The sequence below is a fragment of the Halichoeres trimaculatus genome, unplaced genomic scaffold, assembly GCF_033239565.1.
Source record: "Halichoeres trimaculatus isolate MK-OKI-2021-1 unplaced genomic scaffold, fHalTri1.1 fHalTri1_scaffold_20, whole genome shotgun sequence".
NCBI lineage: Eukaryota > Metazoa > Chordata > Actinopteri > Labriformes > Labridae > Halichoeres > Halichoeres trimaculatus.
Genome location: NW_027437198.1, coordinates 15,710,730 through 15,727,293, shown reverse-complemented (window position 1 = coordinate 15,727,293; position 16,564 = coordinate 15,710,730). Strand labels below are relative to the sequence as shown.

The 16,564-nt window shown below is 40.8% G+C and overlaps 1 long non-coding RNA gene across 2 annotated transcripts; it reads right to left on the bottom strand.

The window, feature by feature from the left end:
* Window positions 1-3,503: 3,503 nt before the first annotated feature.
* LOC141809860 (uncharacterized) lies at window positions 3,504-15,529 on the bottom strand. Of its 2 annotated transcripts, none has more exons than XR_012600019.1 (4): window positions 15,372-15,529; window positions 12,885-13,041; window positions 5,178-5,288; window positions 3,504-3,868 (listed from the first exon to the last, which is right to left on the bottom strand). It is a non-coding gene; the product is annotated as an uncharacterized LOC141809860 (long non-coding RNA). The 2 variants fall into 2 exon arrangements; XR_012600018.1 differs by lacking the exon at window positions 15,372-15,529 and adding an exon at window positions 14,689-14,787.
* Window positions 15,530-16,564: the final 1,035 nt, after the last annotated feature.

The following is a 16,564-nucleotide window of genomic DNA, read 5'->3' as shown; positions in this document are numbered from 1 at the left end:
CTGTGCCACAACTGCCCTCAGGAAGGTTACTGGAAAAAAAGTGTTTTGGAGACGCAAAGAAAAGGAAAAAATAAAGGTCAAGGTCATAGAGTCTGTAAACTGTCCCAGTTGTGTAGTAGTTTAAATACAAAGTTTGATAACATCAGCTAACTTTAGGTTAGTGACCATGCCGGATAAAATACGACTAAGCAGGTACGCCTGTATTAACCTTTTAACTAGTTTCTTCTCTTGAATACATATTTTTCTATTTGTGCCTGACTTTAAAACCAGGATATGAGAGGAAGGTTCAGAGATTATGGCCGTGTCTGTTCTATCTCAGCATGAACCCAACAGATGGGAATAGGAACACTTTGGAAGACAAACGACAGAAAAATGACAGATTTGTCTTGAGAAAGGGCTTTTTATTCCCTTAATCCTCTCTATAAAATCCAATGAAAATATATCTTAAAAAAAAAAAAAACACTCAGTTGATGAACAACCTCTAAGCCACTGACCTCAGGGACATGCAGATCCTCTGTGTGCTGCATCACTGTATGCTGTGATTAAAGTTCACATTGTGATATCTGCTTGACGCTGCCTTCCAAATCTTAATCTCTCCTAATCTTAATCTCTTGATGCAGTAAGGTTGATGCAGCTCAGATTATCTGATGGTGGAGTGTGAGAGAATATGCCTGTGAGTCGAGCTTCATGGGATGGATTGTTTGAACAAGGAAAAATGAGATAAAATTAAAGTCACAGAGCCATAGAAACTTACTTCAACTACTCTATACTCATTCAAGACCTCTGAGTTCAGCATATTACTGCAAGCATCCCAATAATAACTAAATCTCTCAGGGTGGCTTACTTCTCTTTTTAATGTTCTCAAAAAAAAATCTGTTTCAGGCTCATATAGTAACCTCTCATGGCCACAGGATGGCGCCATTATGCCTTTGTATGTCTGATTCTTGCACTACCACAGTTTTTTTTTTTTTTATTTAATGGAGAAAAAATAAACAGCTGTACCCAATAAATCAGAATATCTTTTTTTTTTTCTCACAGATGCTAAGTTACTTAAATTGTATGCTTTCTTTGGACAACAAGCTTCCTAGAGGTGCTGTTTTCATTTTCCGGCAGCACTTTGCACCTCCCCACTGTACCAATAGTACCAATCACTGGTGAAAAGACCATAATATTACTGTGCTTGATTGATCAGCAAACAAGCAGTAAATTAAGCGAAAAAGCCCTGACGTAACATTGAGGGCATATAAACAAGTGTAAATATTACAATAAAAGAAAGCAATGGTAAAAGTGGCATTAAGGGGGCACATAGTTTTCAGACGTTTATCGTTTGTTTTTCATGACACATCCCAAAATTTCCATGCAAAGTGTCATAGTTTTCCTATTTTAGTCACTAGGTCGTGTTTGTTCTTTTCTGAGTCTGGCAGAAAACTTAAAGTAGCAGATGCATTGTTTGTGTTTGACCAATCAGCCACTATGACCCCTGAGATCTCCACCTCTAACATTCCTTGGGTCACAAAGGTTAAACCGTCAACCCAATCTGTCTTAGGTTGCATAGCTGTGGCTGAACTTTTATCATGTCTTTTCTTAAACTAGAACAGTGACCTCGGCTGAAGCTGAAATAGGAAGAGGACCACTGCTGGTTGAACACAAAAAAGCGGCTGAGTGATCTCTGAATCCTGAACTATAACACACTGTCCTCCAAACGTTTGGACTTTGGTTGAAATCAACTTTATGAAGCAGCATAAGGATGGCTGCATTATCATAGCCTTCAAATCTCTTTAACAGAAACACGAGTGACATCATGGAGTCGGTGTGAACAGTCTCTGCTTTCGACCAATCAGAATCAAGCATGTATGTAATATAACTAATAATGGCGAATGACTAAGAAACCTGGGTAAGAAAGAAATTTAAGGTGCGTGATATTTCAAATTATTACAATAATAGCAGACAGTAACTACAGCTGACACACACTGACCCCTAACCTTTGCTCTTCAGGCTCCTGTCTGCAGAGTCAGGCAGAAACACTGTATCTCCTCCCCCTTCACTGGAATCTCCTTCAAGCCTTCCTCGTCACACCCTCTGAAGGGCCTGAACACGAGATATCGCATTTCTTCATCAGAGAGGTTCAGTCTGCCGCTGTGTTCTTGCCATGTACCTGACACATGTGCTTCTATGTACAGTAGTGTGTGTAAATGAATGATCAGCGTCGGCGCTTCCTTTGTGCTACGGGGTACTCGTAAAGATAAGAACTAAAATCATTGTCTGGCTCTAACAGCTGCATGTCAAAGGGTCATCACAAGTGTTGCATGAACATGTCTGTGTATGTGAAGTCGCCTACATGCTTTGTTCTTTCACGTTAACACCAGTGGAAAATTCCTGGAAACATAAAAGTACATGATTACATCACATGTACACACCTGGACTGGTATACACAACACAGTTTGTGCAGTGAAGGGGATTAATGCGGTGACAGTGAGTGGCAGCATTGGCCTCCCTCTTGTGTTCAACACCGGTTATTAAAAAAATGAGAACAATTGTGATTTTAATCAAACTTGTCTTTTAAATAACTTTATCATCCCTGTTTAGCAGTCAGACACATTCTGTCCCTGAGCACATGGAGGGCCCCTGTGAGGAAGTGGTTGAAAGGCCAGATCTACACTTTCAACAACTGAAGACTGACAGGAGGCTCATCAGGGTATTTGTGGGTGTGATGCCAAAAGCAGTTTCACCCCCAGGCTCACTCAGGACAGCTACAGACAGCTGACAGGACTGATGTCTGCCTGTGAGTGTATGGTCAGATCATGGCCTCCTGTTTGGTGTCTTTCTGCAGTGTCTGTCAGTGCACACTGTAGTTTTGCTCACTTGTGTGTGTGCAAACCCCTGGATATGAAATATAAACACTTCTGCTCTCATATACAAAACTTCATCATCAATATTTACATTCTCTGTGTTAGCATAAACGATCCATTTAATCTATGTACAGACAGCCTGGTGGACACAGCACCTTGACAAATGACTACAATTCTGTATCATATAATTTCCACAACTGCTGCTTCTCTTTGCAGGCTAAGCTTAGAGCTTTAAATCAAACAGTTCCAGAAATGTGACAGGAAAGCAAAATTTCACAAAATGTCAAGCAGAACAGAAAGTTGGTTGTGGTGATTTCTGCCTGAGCACTTTTTTATCTTGGGATTTTTATTGACATAATGAAAAATTCAAAAGTGCATTGCTTTAATTTCTCCCTTACTTTCAAAAAATCAAATCTCTCGACTGTACAATCATTGTAACTTCTCAGGTGTTTGAGTTAGCCATCAGTGTCAGACAAATAAGCCAGCCCCATGGCACTCTCGCATTTTAATTCAGCAAACCATTTTTCTCATATCCATAATGGAAACTCCAGATGTGAAATAAACCAAGTGGGAAACAGAGAATGAATTGATTTTAGAGGATTTTTGAAAGTTAACGCTATTCAGATCAGTAAAAAGAAAAACAGGCCAAGTCAGTTTCTTTTTATACCAATTATTTGATACTTTTATTTCCATTTATAAGTATTCATCTCAAGTCGACAATTGACAATACAGCCCATCAGCTCTCTGGAATTGTCTACATGACGATGTGCTGCATGTCAGCCATAGAGGGAGAGGGGGAATGGTGGTAAGACTGAGGGACACCAGGTAAGCCTAAAGCTGGGGGGCGGGGGGGTACAGAGGGAGGAAACTGTGGTTACTGCCGCCAGATCCCAAATTCAGCCCGAATCAACACGTTTGCCACACCATGATCGTCTTCATCATTGTCATCGTCGTCATTCAGTCCAGTGCCTTTGTGCAGAAGGGAATGCTGGGAACTTGGAGGACTCAGTGCAGTGGACCTGGAAAACAGAAAGGTGAGACATAAGACATGAAACGTTTGTTCTGGGTTTTTCCACTGAGAGTTGATCATGGAAGATCAACCAAAAAGTGTATTGGTGAATTGAAAGATTAATTATTAATCAAAGAATGATGATTGTTTTAAATTTGTGTGTACCATTTGTGGCAAGGCAGGAAATGGGAAATGTTCTTATTACTTTCATTTAATCCTTTTTTTTTTTTGAGATAGAAAGCTTGCTAACTATAACCTGCTGCCAACGTTAGCAGCAAGTCTTATCAGAGAGCATAACTAAACTTAAACTCTATGAAATATTTAAGATTAGTTCAGTTAACCTTTTATGAGTCCTCTACAGCATCATAAAACAGCTTGGCTGTTGAGTGTCTGCTTGAGTACCGGAGAACACGTACACACCAAGCCAAAAAAAAAGACGTTTCACGACAGAAGTTAGCACTTTTGGAACCTGGTACAAAAAATGTCACCCACCTTGATATCTAATTTCTCTAACGACATACATTGCAGAGGGGAATTTTTACTGACTCAGCAGTTAAGAAGCTATTAAGGCAATGAGTTCATCCAATCACAAGCAGAGCTCAGCCGATTGACAGCCAGGGGCCCTGTAGTCATTGGTGAGAAGACTCAAAGCCAGCCTCATTTCCAATATGGCCCCCGTCAACGATTTGCTTCAACAATTGGTTTCAGAAGCAGACGGCTGACGCCACGGAGACTACATCCGTTTCATATACGGTTTATAGCACACACACACAAAGCAGTGACCACCGGTGCCCACCAACAAACTTCTAAGACATTCATACTGAAGGTGGGACCTTAATGGAGTGTTCAAAAAAGGCCTGAAACTAGAGCTATGAAAAGATTGAGTGCCTATGGTAGCTGTCTAAAAGCAGAGCTAGGTGTGGTTATTCTGACTTTATTCAAACAAGTGAACAACTTCAATTTTCAATGACTTTTTAAAATTCATCCAGCTACAGATTTACAAAAGGTATTCACAACAGCCGTCAAATTAGCATCATGCAGTTTTTTCTCCAAAGCATCAAACTGGTTGGGTCATTTTTTTAAAGAGGGAAACAAAACCTGACTTGCAATCTTTTTTATTCGGATCTTTATTACTTCCACTCCAAAACAATTGATGTGACTGGATTGTGATTTGTGATGTGGGATAAATCACTGGAGGGCATCTCTTTCCTGAAACGGTAACCTGCTGGATAATCCTGAGATTTGTTCATGAACAGATTTTATTAGAACTAAATTCTATGAATCAGAAAATGAATCAGGACATTATGTAACACACTTACATTTGAGGTTGGAGGACAGCTCCTCATGACGTCCCCTCAGCTGCACTCTTCACACAAGCGTTAAAGGCCTCGATCAGGTCTTTGCAGCCCTCTGCTCCCTTCTCTGCAATGCTGTGGGACAAAAAACAACTCTGTTAGATCATGGAGGAGCTACCAGCAATGACAACATCTCAGCAGTTTATTTGGTTGTATTTCAGTGTCACCTTGTCACACAGATAGCATGTGTGATAGATGCAGAAAGAGGAGTGACAAGAGAGCTTTAGTCAGCAACAGTGGACTACTCCAAGTCCTGGTTGTTGGCAAAACAGACGCTTGTTTTTGTGCAAATAGGCTTTAAAGAAGAAGACATTAAAAGAAAGTGTAACATTAGTGCAGTCTCATCTCTTCTGCTTCTCCCAGAAGGAGACGATAGAGAATTAAAAACGCGAGGAGAATGTGTGAAGATATAAATAAAACAGTCTCATCTTCCAGTTTATGTGATGACATTAAAGGTGACAAGTGTCACTCGCAGTTCTCCCTCAGTGCAAAATTGACTTTTTCACACTACTAAAGGACAAATTTTTATTTTTCTTTGCATCTTCATGACTGTCATAGACAAAACAGAAGGAAGAGATGAGTGAACGTTAAGCAAAAAAAAAAAAGTGAGACAGAGAGAGAATGCCGGCTAACAGATTATCCTGGACTCCCATGCAGGCGCAAACACCACAGCGGACGCTGCCACAGCACATTAGGGTGATGGAGTGAGAGGGAGGGGGAGGAGGGGGAGTGAGGGATACTGAAAGCCATGTGGATGAACCCATCTGTTTGATAGGACGGCAGAAAGGGGAGGCAGGGAGGAAGGGGAGAGGAGGTTGCGTGATTGTGTTCAGATGACAAGACACGGAGGGAGGTGGGTAAGCCCACAGGAGGAGGGGCTTCATGATACATGAATGTAAACCCATCCTTTGGCCGCTCCAGTCATCCGGTGACGTCTGAACATCTCTTTTTTCCTCCTCCAATCCAATTGAAGAGCAGGGTAACAATCCTCATCCCTCAATCCTTCCATCCCCTCTCAGTTAAATTTAAAGCAGCTTATGAAGACTAACAATGCTACTTATCCAGTGTATCAAGCACAAATTTAAAGGATAAGGCTAATGATAGATTTATATCTGGATAAGAGATGCACATGAAAGTCTTGAGCTCTTGCAAATGCAAAACCAAATTTGTATTCATGCTGTTTTACATAAAAAAAATGAAACTGGACAAAATCTTTAACCAAAGATCAAAATTGATGCAGCTAAGAATGGACTAAACAGCTCTGTTTTCAGCCATGTGTGAGCATTTGAAACACATAACAGGCCATTCAAATGGATCTACAAAAAAGGAAACCAACACGTCACATTAGAAATCCTTTTTTAAATTCTACCTCCACCACACAAAACCATCTCTGCTGCTTCCTCTTCATACTGTGGCTCCGTGCCTGTTAGTGATGTAACACACAGCTGGCTGCTGCAGATTATCACTCAGCATTTTTTTTCTTTGCCTAGAGGGATGGCATGAAGGAGAGTGTGTGTGTGTTGGGAAAAGGGAACCACTGAGTTTGTGTCGCTGTGAGCATGTATTTCTGGTGGCAGGCTGAAGAGTGTGTGTGTGTGTGTTTGGATACAATCAATAAGTGCTTATGTTTGACGCACCACACTGATGACCTGACATCAGTGCAGCACAAAGTCTTACCCTGAGGGTGTGTGGTCAGATAATCCCGCCACAGCACCATCAGCCCCCTACAACACTCTATATCTCGATCCTAGTCCAGAGCAGAGTTTACTGGACTGTAGAGGACAGAGATGTTGAATGTAAACCAACTCAGTGCTCCATTTTAAATTTGTCATCACTAATCATCTTTAGTCACCCATGCTGATTCTGTCCCGTTGCTCCAGAGTCCTTAATTCAGCTAAAACTCAGATCCTTTATCTCAAGACATCCTCTCTCCAAATCCACAGCAGTCTGGTTTTAAAGCTAAACATAGAACTGATCTGCTTTGACTCATTTTAATATTATTGTGCTGCCCTCAAAAAGCTGATCCTCCAAGGTTGCTACAAAGGACGTAGGATATGTTTTTTAATGTTGTGACCCAGCTATGTTTAATATGTGGTTTTGATTAATAAAACCTCATAATAAAAGAGATCGATGCTGATTAAACAGGCAACAGAAGCAAAGCTGGTGAATCAAATGAAGGTTTGGTAAACTCTAAAAACTGACTTGCACCAAATGACAACCTCTGGTCTAAAAATCTGAAATGTGTGAAGGGAAATGCAGTTCTTTGAGATTGTACTGGTGGCTGGCTACAGGAACACCAGAAACCACAAACACACCAGTTTAAAAAAAGGTGATTTTTACAGCAAAAATAAACATGTTTACAGCCTGGTTCAAAAAAAGACATCTTGGATCTGAATACCTCATGTTTCTATCAGCACACACTGTGTGAATGAATTTTTGCAACTGGTTATTTCCAAAGTTATTACATTTGTGAGTTTTGCCCATGTATTGGCATTGCTGGCTTGACTGACAGGCAGTCAAAGAGTTTGCAAAGAAGCTCAAGGCCCACCTCTTTACCTCATCCAAATCAGAATGAAGCTTGGATGAGTTTAGCATTTTCAATGTGGCTCCTGCCAAAAGTCAGAAACAAATGGGGAATGTCATACCATGTCATACGCACTACGCTTGGACCATAAGGGTCAGTGATAATAACTGCTCAAGATAACAGAACTGCTATCAAAAATATTCCTGCAGAGGTTTTGTTCATCTTGTCATAAGTTATTTAGTTTAATACACTTTATAACAATCAGGATAAAGTTACAACCTTGTTGTTGATATCTTATCTTATTTTCAGAGAGTTAAAAATGAGGGGATTTAAACAAAGGTTGAATTCAATAGTTTCAAATCAAAGCAGATGGATATACAATGACACATTTATTCAGAGTGCACGAAGGTGGATTATAGAAAGCAGAGCTTTCAGGGTGGGAGGAGGGAGAGGAGCCAATGACATCATTGCCATCTCTAATCGTCACGCAATCCCCTCAGAGTAAGCATCACTGGGAGTGGGGTCGTCCTAAAGAGGTCAAAGCCAAGTCATCATGGTGACTGGTGACGGCTCAAACCAAGACTTGAGCACTTTGGTACGCTCTGGCTCTCTTAACATTACACGGAACTAAAGCTTGAGGATAGTAATGGAGGAGGAAGGAGTAGCACCCTTATCCTGTGCCGGCCACAATCAGGAAATGAACTCCTGAATTATTTACAAGCTGTAGACTGGGCTGGCCGTAGTCTGTCTGCTGGGACAAACATGCATAATAATTCAAAGAGCAGGTGCTGCAGCACAGGATGATGTAGTGGTCAAACATAAGTGTAGAGATCATGTGATTAAAGAAAGTGAAGAGTGTAATCACCGTTTTAAAAGGAGCGCCTCAGGATAGTGTTCCGAAAATTTTGTGAACCTCTTCTAGAAAATACAGAGTCCACACAATTGTATCATCATTATTATTAATCTTACTTTATTTTGATTCTTCTGTGTTTTTATTTATTTTAATTGGTTTATGTCTTTTATATTGCTCATTGTCTTTGACAAATTCATTTTACTTATGTTTTATGTCTATTCCTTTATCTTGTATCTTATTCACTCTCCTGTACAGCACTTTGTTTTAACTATGGTTGTTTTTTAAAGTGCTTAACAAATAAAGTTGGATTGGATTGGATTGGATTGGATACACTTCAGGCTTGACCATTGACATTTAAAAGAATAAGCTATTCATACTGCTAGCTGCACTCATTTCTGACTAAACTTGCTTCAAGAAACTCACATAACCAAGATCACTTCTTAATCTTAATGAGACCACTTTTTCAAGCAATGCAAAATGCTGGGTCTCTGAGCAGCCTGAAGCTCAAGTCTCAAGTCCTGGCCCAATGGACAACACATGGTCGTCAGACTCCTGGTTGTCTTGGAGGACTTCAGTTAAAAAGTCTGATTTGCAGCATTAGCTTTTGCAGTTGTTTTTTTACTTCCCATCTTAGCGTTGTTTGTTGTTAATACAGTTGTTTCAGAACTTGGGTGCAATTTTCACATTTCTTTGCATTCTTTGAGCATTTGCAGCACATTTCTTCTAATTAAGACTGCATGGACTGTTTCAGATCCTCTGTTCTTGTCTGCCAGTGTATTTTTTGTATACGATCTGTATAGTAAAATTATCTTATTGGCCTTTATTCTAGAACATATTCTGATCCTTGTACATTTATGACAACCACACTACTAAATTGGATTCTGTTCATTTCTGCTTAAACCATTTTAATTAATATGAGGATATAAACAGACTTGGTATAAGGTTGCTTGGAAAACTTCTGAGAGGTTTATAAAAACTTATATTAAAGGTAATTCACTCCTCCTCCTCCTCCTCCGAGAGGGGGGGTGTCTCAGAGATGACAGAATATTTTTCGCGGACAGAAATAAATAGTTAACTCTGTGACAACAATGGTTGTGTATGAGTGGCATAAATAGGGGTGAATGTTTTACACTAACTGTGGAGAACATTTCCTTGAAAATTGAGACTCTCCTTGAGAGCTGCTTGCAAAAATGATAATTTGCAATGAGAATGTGCAGAAGTCTGAAGAAATCTTGGCCAATAAGTTGACAGACCATGTTGCAGTATATACATATTGCAGCACAGAGGGGTGGGGGCAGGAGAGAAGGGTTGGACAACTACAGCTCAGCACTCAGATTACCAACTTTTGCCCAGTCACCAAATTCCATCAGGAAAACCAGCACGGTTTCCACCAGCAAGAATGCACACATGCCTGTCTGCGCATGCAACTTTAGGCAATCAGTAACAGAGTGTGTAAGTGAGAAAGTGTGTGTGTGTGGAGGGCAAAGGAAAAGGGAAGGGTTGTGTGTTCATGTTGAACTCTTGTGAAAGAGTTTCAAAGTACACAGGTTTAGCATTAACCAACGTGTCAGCTATAGTAGTTTGCTGTGGTAAATATTAGGGAAGAACTGGAGACTTAGTAGATCACACAAGCCTAAAGATGTTTGTGTGTGTGTGTGTGTGTTCATAAACAGTGCATGGAACTTCCAATAAAAGGCTTATGTAATGTTTGAAATGAAAAGGTACAGCTGATGTAACTTATTTCTCTGAAAAAATATTTTTCACACCTTGAAACAGAAAGGCAGGATTGTGCACAAGAAAAAAACTGATGTGAGAATCCCTTCAAATAAAATATTTGAAAAAAAGAGTAGTTTTAATTGACTGAAAACTATTTCCTAGATTTAAATGGAGAAAATTGATAAAAAAATATGAGTCAATATTTAACAGCGTAGTATCAAATGTCATAAAACAATTATGTAGCTTTATTGGTTAATGGCAGATGCAGAAGCACAGTTGGTTGGTATGTTGTATATGAAACTTTGCTTTACTGCCCTACACATGCAGTTAGCCTGTTGCTAATGCTTCACCCCTGTTTGACTTTGCTGGTATGACCTTGGCCAGCTTATGAGTTATGCTGCTTTTTTTAAAGAACAGTAAAATAAAAGTAAGCCCTCTCATTTAATCACACAAAACCTTTGAAACATGACACAAGATAGAACATGATCTCATTTTGAAAAAAAAAAAAATAGATCAATTTTTAAGACTTATTATTGGACCATCAAGGCCTAGATCCAACATGGCCGCCTCCATGAGTCTCCAGCTTGAATGTGAAGCTCTTTCACATTTAGCTGGCCTGTTCAAAAAGAAGTGTCAGGTGGAGTCGTAACGTGATCTGTGGCAGGGAACATGTCATGGTATCCTGCACATACAGTCTTTAGTCGTACACACATCTATAAATACATAGGGGTTATGGTATTCATTTCACAGAGTCAGCCATGTTGCATCTTCTATTAGCTTGGAGCACAGGTCAGTTGGGATAAATGAATGGCTCAGACAGGAGCATTCAGCACATAAGTGACCACATGCAGAGACTGGAGGGGAGCCCAGGATTCAGAGTAGGAATACTTTCTTTTAAAGAGATCAAACATAGAACACTTTTTTAGTTAGTGACTGGAATTAAAATATCTGAGATGATTTAATTCAACGATGGGTGGTGTCACTACTTCCACTTTGTTTTTAGGGACCATCGAACTGTTAAATTGACCTGTTGCTGAAGTGGTGCTCAATAACAGATCGTAAAAAACTCAATGCCAGTAATATGAAAGGGTGAGGACGTGATGTGTGGGACGTGTCCTTAAATGAAGTCTCTTGAGTCAGTGCTGGGTGTTGGGGTGTTTAACTTGAGAAAAATAAAAAATACTAAACTAACTGTTGCACCTTGGACCAAATTAGCATCTATAAGCATTGCCATAGAAAAACAAAAACTTATCTGCAGTTCAGCTGCAACAACATCTACGAATTTTACAAAGCATAATACATTGATCTGTTGATACACAAAAAAGTGCAATGCTGGAATATTGCAATGTCACCTTGGGAAAAGAGCTATTTGTGTCAAACTAGCTACCAAACCTACAAACGCACATGTATCCTCAAGCTTCTCCAGTTACTTCATGGAGTAAAAAGGGTGACAAAGTTGGCACTTGTGCAACTTTTACACATGATTAGCAAACCAACCAGGCCTTCCTCTGCCTGCCCTCCCCTCTCCACCTCGACCTGGAATCTTATCTGAAGGCTTCACACATTTACTGCCACTTTATCAAGGTCCACCAGTCTGGCAGGAGCAGACATGGCAGCCTTTACCATGAAAAAAGTTTCACATTCTGCAAAAAATCAAGCACTAAGAGGTTAAATAACAACATCCAATGATGCCTTCTGGGTTTAGAATTGTAAGCTGCATGTGATGATTGATTTATGGAGTTTAAAGCCTCTGCTTAGCTGCCATCCTCTAAAAAAATCCTCTTAGTTAGGATGGACTGCTCCAAAAAAAGAAAGTGTGGAGGGTTAATGTGCAAGAAAGTGCATTTGGCAACACAGATCAAACACAGTCTTGAGCAAAAATCCAGCCCCCCCAAATATCACTTTTCTGCTGTCCCTGATCTAGAAACAGCAGGAGGCAAAAGGAGGCAGTGAGAGGTTTTTTGGGATGCACCAACGCAAGGAATTCTGGGGAAGAGGAGTGACGTAAGCAGATTCCCAGCCTCCATCCATGCGTACGGATGAGCATCAAACATCACGCCGCTGTCGCACTTCATTAATCCAAAAATCACTGTCCCCAAGCAGGGTACCCAGAGTTTCCCAAAACCTTTTACACCCGCATGCCTACGATGTCAGCTACATTTCAAGAACTAGAACCAGGTGGGTTTTAGCGCTAACGACAGCCCTCCCTACGAAAAAGGCTCCATTTTAGCATGGCGCATTTTAGGGTGCTGCTTATCCATCACTTATCACACTCATGGATGTTACATGATGTGGATTTCTGAGATGCATCTGTTGTCAAACTTTCGCTAATATGGGTGATATTCATAAGCTTTGCATCGACTCAAACTGTAAAGTTCATTTTTTCACTCGAGTCCTCTCAGCTGTTTAAGGTCTCAGTAAATAATTAATTACTGGAGGCAACTCCTGGAGTCAGAAGAGAACTTTTGCAGCAGCCAATGACTACAGGAGTTTTGGTGATGAAAATTGTTCTGCAGTTACTAATTGACACTTTTTTCACCTCTTGCACGCCTCCTGCAACATTCAAACAGTCACCTACCATTTGTCCAGGTCAGCTTTGATGCTGGCACATGCAGTGGGGACGGGGGCCTCGGCGGGGGCAGCGGCAGTCTCGGAGTCCGACATGTCTGTGGTGGAGCTGCTGTGGGTGGTGTGTAGAGGGTGCGTGTCCTGTCCTGTTCCTGTCCTCCGAACGCCTTTGGATCCCAGAGCCACCAAAAGACAGAGACACAGAGAGAGAGAGAGGGAGATGGTGGAGCTGAGTTGGTTAAAGGGGAGGGCTCACAGGAGGAGGTGGGAGGAGATAAACATGTGAAGGGACAGCACACGTGTGTACACAGCGGTCATGGGTGAGGGTGGGGGGCAAAAGGTTGAGGGGGCAGTGACCTAAACTTAAGTACAAAAGGGGGACAGTTGGCAAACAAGGACAAAGGAGAAGAAGGGAGTTAGAGTCCTTACTCAGTGGAGAGCTATCATGCTCAGATACCTTCAGTTTAACCTGCACTCTAAAACTAAAACTGCTCTGGCATAGTGAAAATTTCAAACACTTACGTCACCTAAAATAAAAAAACAACTGTATCAAAGAGCTTAAATTTCACCCAATTCAGTCCTTCCACATTTTGATGGGGTAAAAGCTCCTAATTGAAAAAAATTCTGCCAACAATCCTTCAATATTATGTCATCTGTCCATTCAGGTGTGCCACCTAGTGGCAGCTTGATGCAACAAGTCCCAGCATCTTGCTGCCTCTGCAGTCTCATCCCAGCACAGCACATGGCAGCCATGTTGCAAAGGTCAGCAAATGTAAGGTAACATGTTAACATGTTAACACTGCCTAACTAAGTAAAGAGACATTTGTCTTTCATGGTAGTCTTTGATAAATGGCAATAAGTTCAAGTATTTTTAATGATGCATTTTAAAAAGGACTTTGCAGCCATATATGAAGAAGTAGAGGCCACAGTGAGTCTTGTGCCCTTGTGTCGTGGGAACAGGAAGTGTTTCCAAGGTCACATTCAAAGTTTTTAACCTTAAAAAAAACTTTAAAAAAGTTTTGAGGGTAAAAGAAATTCCAAGATATATGTCCATTTGAAAAGCGTTGAGTCATACACACATATTTTAATTCACATGTTTTAAAATAAAAGTGAGAAATAAAAGTAAAGAGGACTAACTTCCCTTTTTTCTTACTTTTGTGAAAAATGTAAGTCTATATTGCCGTTTAGACATCAAACAACCAAAAACATTTGATTTTAGTTTGTACTGCAGGACAAAGGCACTTCCTGGTTTGGACTCTTTTATAATTAGATCCAGACCCAGTTATAAATCTCCATTTGGGCCCAGTGAGCTGGAATTCACTAGTCTAATAATGTCTCATTTTCCCAACCCCCTGGAGCACAGGTTAGATTAGTTTGCTGAATGTTTGTATAAGTTTTTGCAACTCTGTAAGGAAAAGTTTGGACTTTTTTAAAGCTGCTTGCTGTTGTAGAATGGCTCCTTGTAATTTCGTTAGGTAGGGTTAAGACCAAGTTATGACCAAAGATTATCACCCATTATCACCGTAACACATCTTGCCTGTTGTCTAATGTTACATCAATGCGGCGCGCTGCTCAGGTGTTATGCAACAAGCTGCTCCAGCAGCCGACACTTCTGCTTTGCATACAAACTAGCGGATAGCAGAACCGCGCTATTCGCCTCAAGGCTCGCAAATTCGGTAACTTTCGACAAAGTCAGCACTCTGGGTCAAAAACAGGACCAAAAAGCTACTTTTCACGTTAATTCCTCCTTATTTTAAACATCTTTCTTAACTTACTTCACCTGTATTGTAACAAAACCTCTCCTATTGTCTCACCTGCGCCTCCAGGTCCACAGCTTCTAAAACCACTACACACCTGCTAAACCTCCATTTAATTACACGACCTCTACGAATTATGGGATACGTAGTCCCGCGTCTCAACTGCAGGCTGCTTTTGAAGAGACGTTGGCAGAAGTTTTTTGAAGAAAAAAAAAGAAAGAAAGAAATAAGATTGGGAAGTTTTTAAACACTTTGCGGGGCAGAAACAAATCTTATAGAGTCCCCTGCTTCCTGGATTGACTCTCATTAATGTTTGAGAAAGAGAAAAAAAGTGTGCAGTAGCTTAATTACATTAGCATAAAATGTCTGTCAATTGACAAAACCTCCTCATGCAGAATTAATGCACTCGCATGCATCTATTCTTTGAGTTCATTCATAACCTAGAGCCAAAAAGAGCTTTAAAGTTTTCTCTACACAAATATGTTATTTAAACAACTGCACAAATCCCTGATTAAATAATGTCTCCATATCATCAAATGCGTTTTAGAACTATTTGTTGCAACAGTTTAGCTCTCAGCAAAGCTACTATGCAGCCATTGGAAGTCCAGTACACACCTCCTTGCTTGCCCATGTGCTCAGATAACAGGGAACACAATGTACTATATAATACATGAGTGTATACATGTGTTCAATTTCACCATTTAAGTCTAAATTAATGAAACAATGCCATGAATACCTACCTATCTGCAGACAGGAGGTCCTGGTCCTGAGTTAGACAGCTGGAAAAGTGTCTAAGTGTGTGCAGGAATCAGCAGAATATGCCAAAGGGGGGGTCTGGGGTGGATATGATCTCACTGAGAGGGGGTGTGTTAGCTCTGCCTAGCGAGCACAGTGTGTGCATGTGTGTGCATGATGTGTGTGCTCATGGTATGTGCACACTGCCAGGGGCTGAAAGACAGAGAGGGGGAGGGGAGAAGGAAAGGCAGAAGACATTTAGGTGCAGGAGGGAAGCCAGTTTGAAATTCCGTGAGTGTTGAATAGACCTATAGAAAGGGAAGGGGAGCAAAGGGGAAGGGGTGTGCACATGTGGGTAGCATGTTAGTGTGAGTGTCTGTGGTGCACTGCAGCAAGGTTGGCTCAGACCATTGGGTAATTAATTGATTTGGCTCCTCTACTTCTCCTGTTGATTCCTGCTTTTAATTCCTTGATTAGCTGTCTATATGTATAGGTTTTGGTGAGATCCTCAGGCTTTATGCTGACTTGGAACAATCAACACTATTAAACATGTTTAAACACCTAAAACACACAAACACGCCTCCTTTTTTGCTTAACAAGACATAAGTAACAACACAAACCTGTTTTCTGACAACAAGAGGACTCTAGCTTGCAGCAAACATGGAGCTTTTGTGTGTGTGCGTGCATGCGTGTGTGAATATGTGACATTGCCACACTTCGAGGTGATACCATGCAGGTAAGGAAATAAGGAGCCTTCAAAGTCAGCCTGTAGGTCATACATGTACGGCCTGCTGCGCATGTGCATGTTTGCACGTGTGTAGTGCGTCATGTGTGGACATGTAGATTGAATGAAGTGGGCCGGGGGAACTGTGAGGGGGGAGGCTGGGGAGATGACACAGGAAGAGAAATGTATAGGTTCACTCTTGGCTGCTAACCAGGAGGAGCTGCAGGCAGGGGGCCTCAGTGGTTTAGCCCACAGAGAGAGAGAATGTGTAGACTCTGTGTGTGTTGTCCTTCAAAGGAGACCTGGTACATAATTGTCATGTAAAAGGTTAGAATGATGATATTTCCTTTAAAGGAATGCTGAATAAGAAATCTAAGCTAGAGTGGGAGTCACAACAACTCACACATTTCACACAGGCTCTAATGGTTGTTCCTCAATGCTATATGAAATTTATTCAAAAGACTTTAAATGACA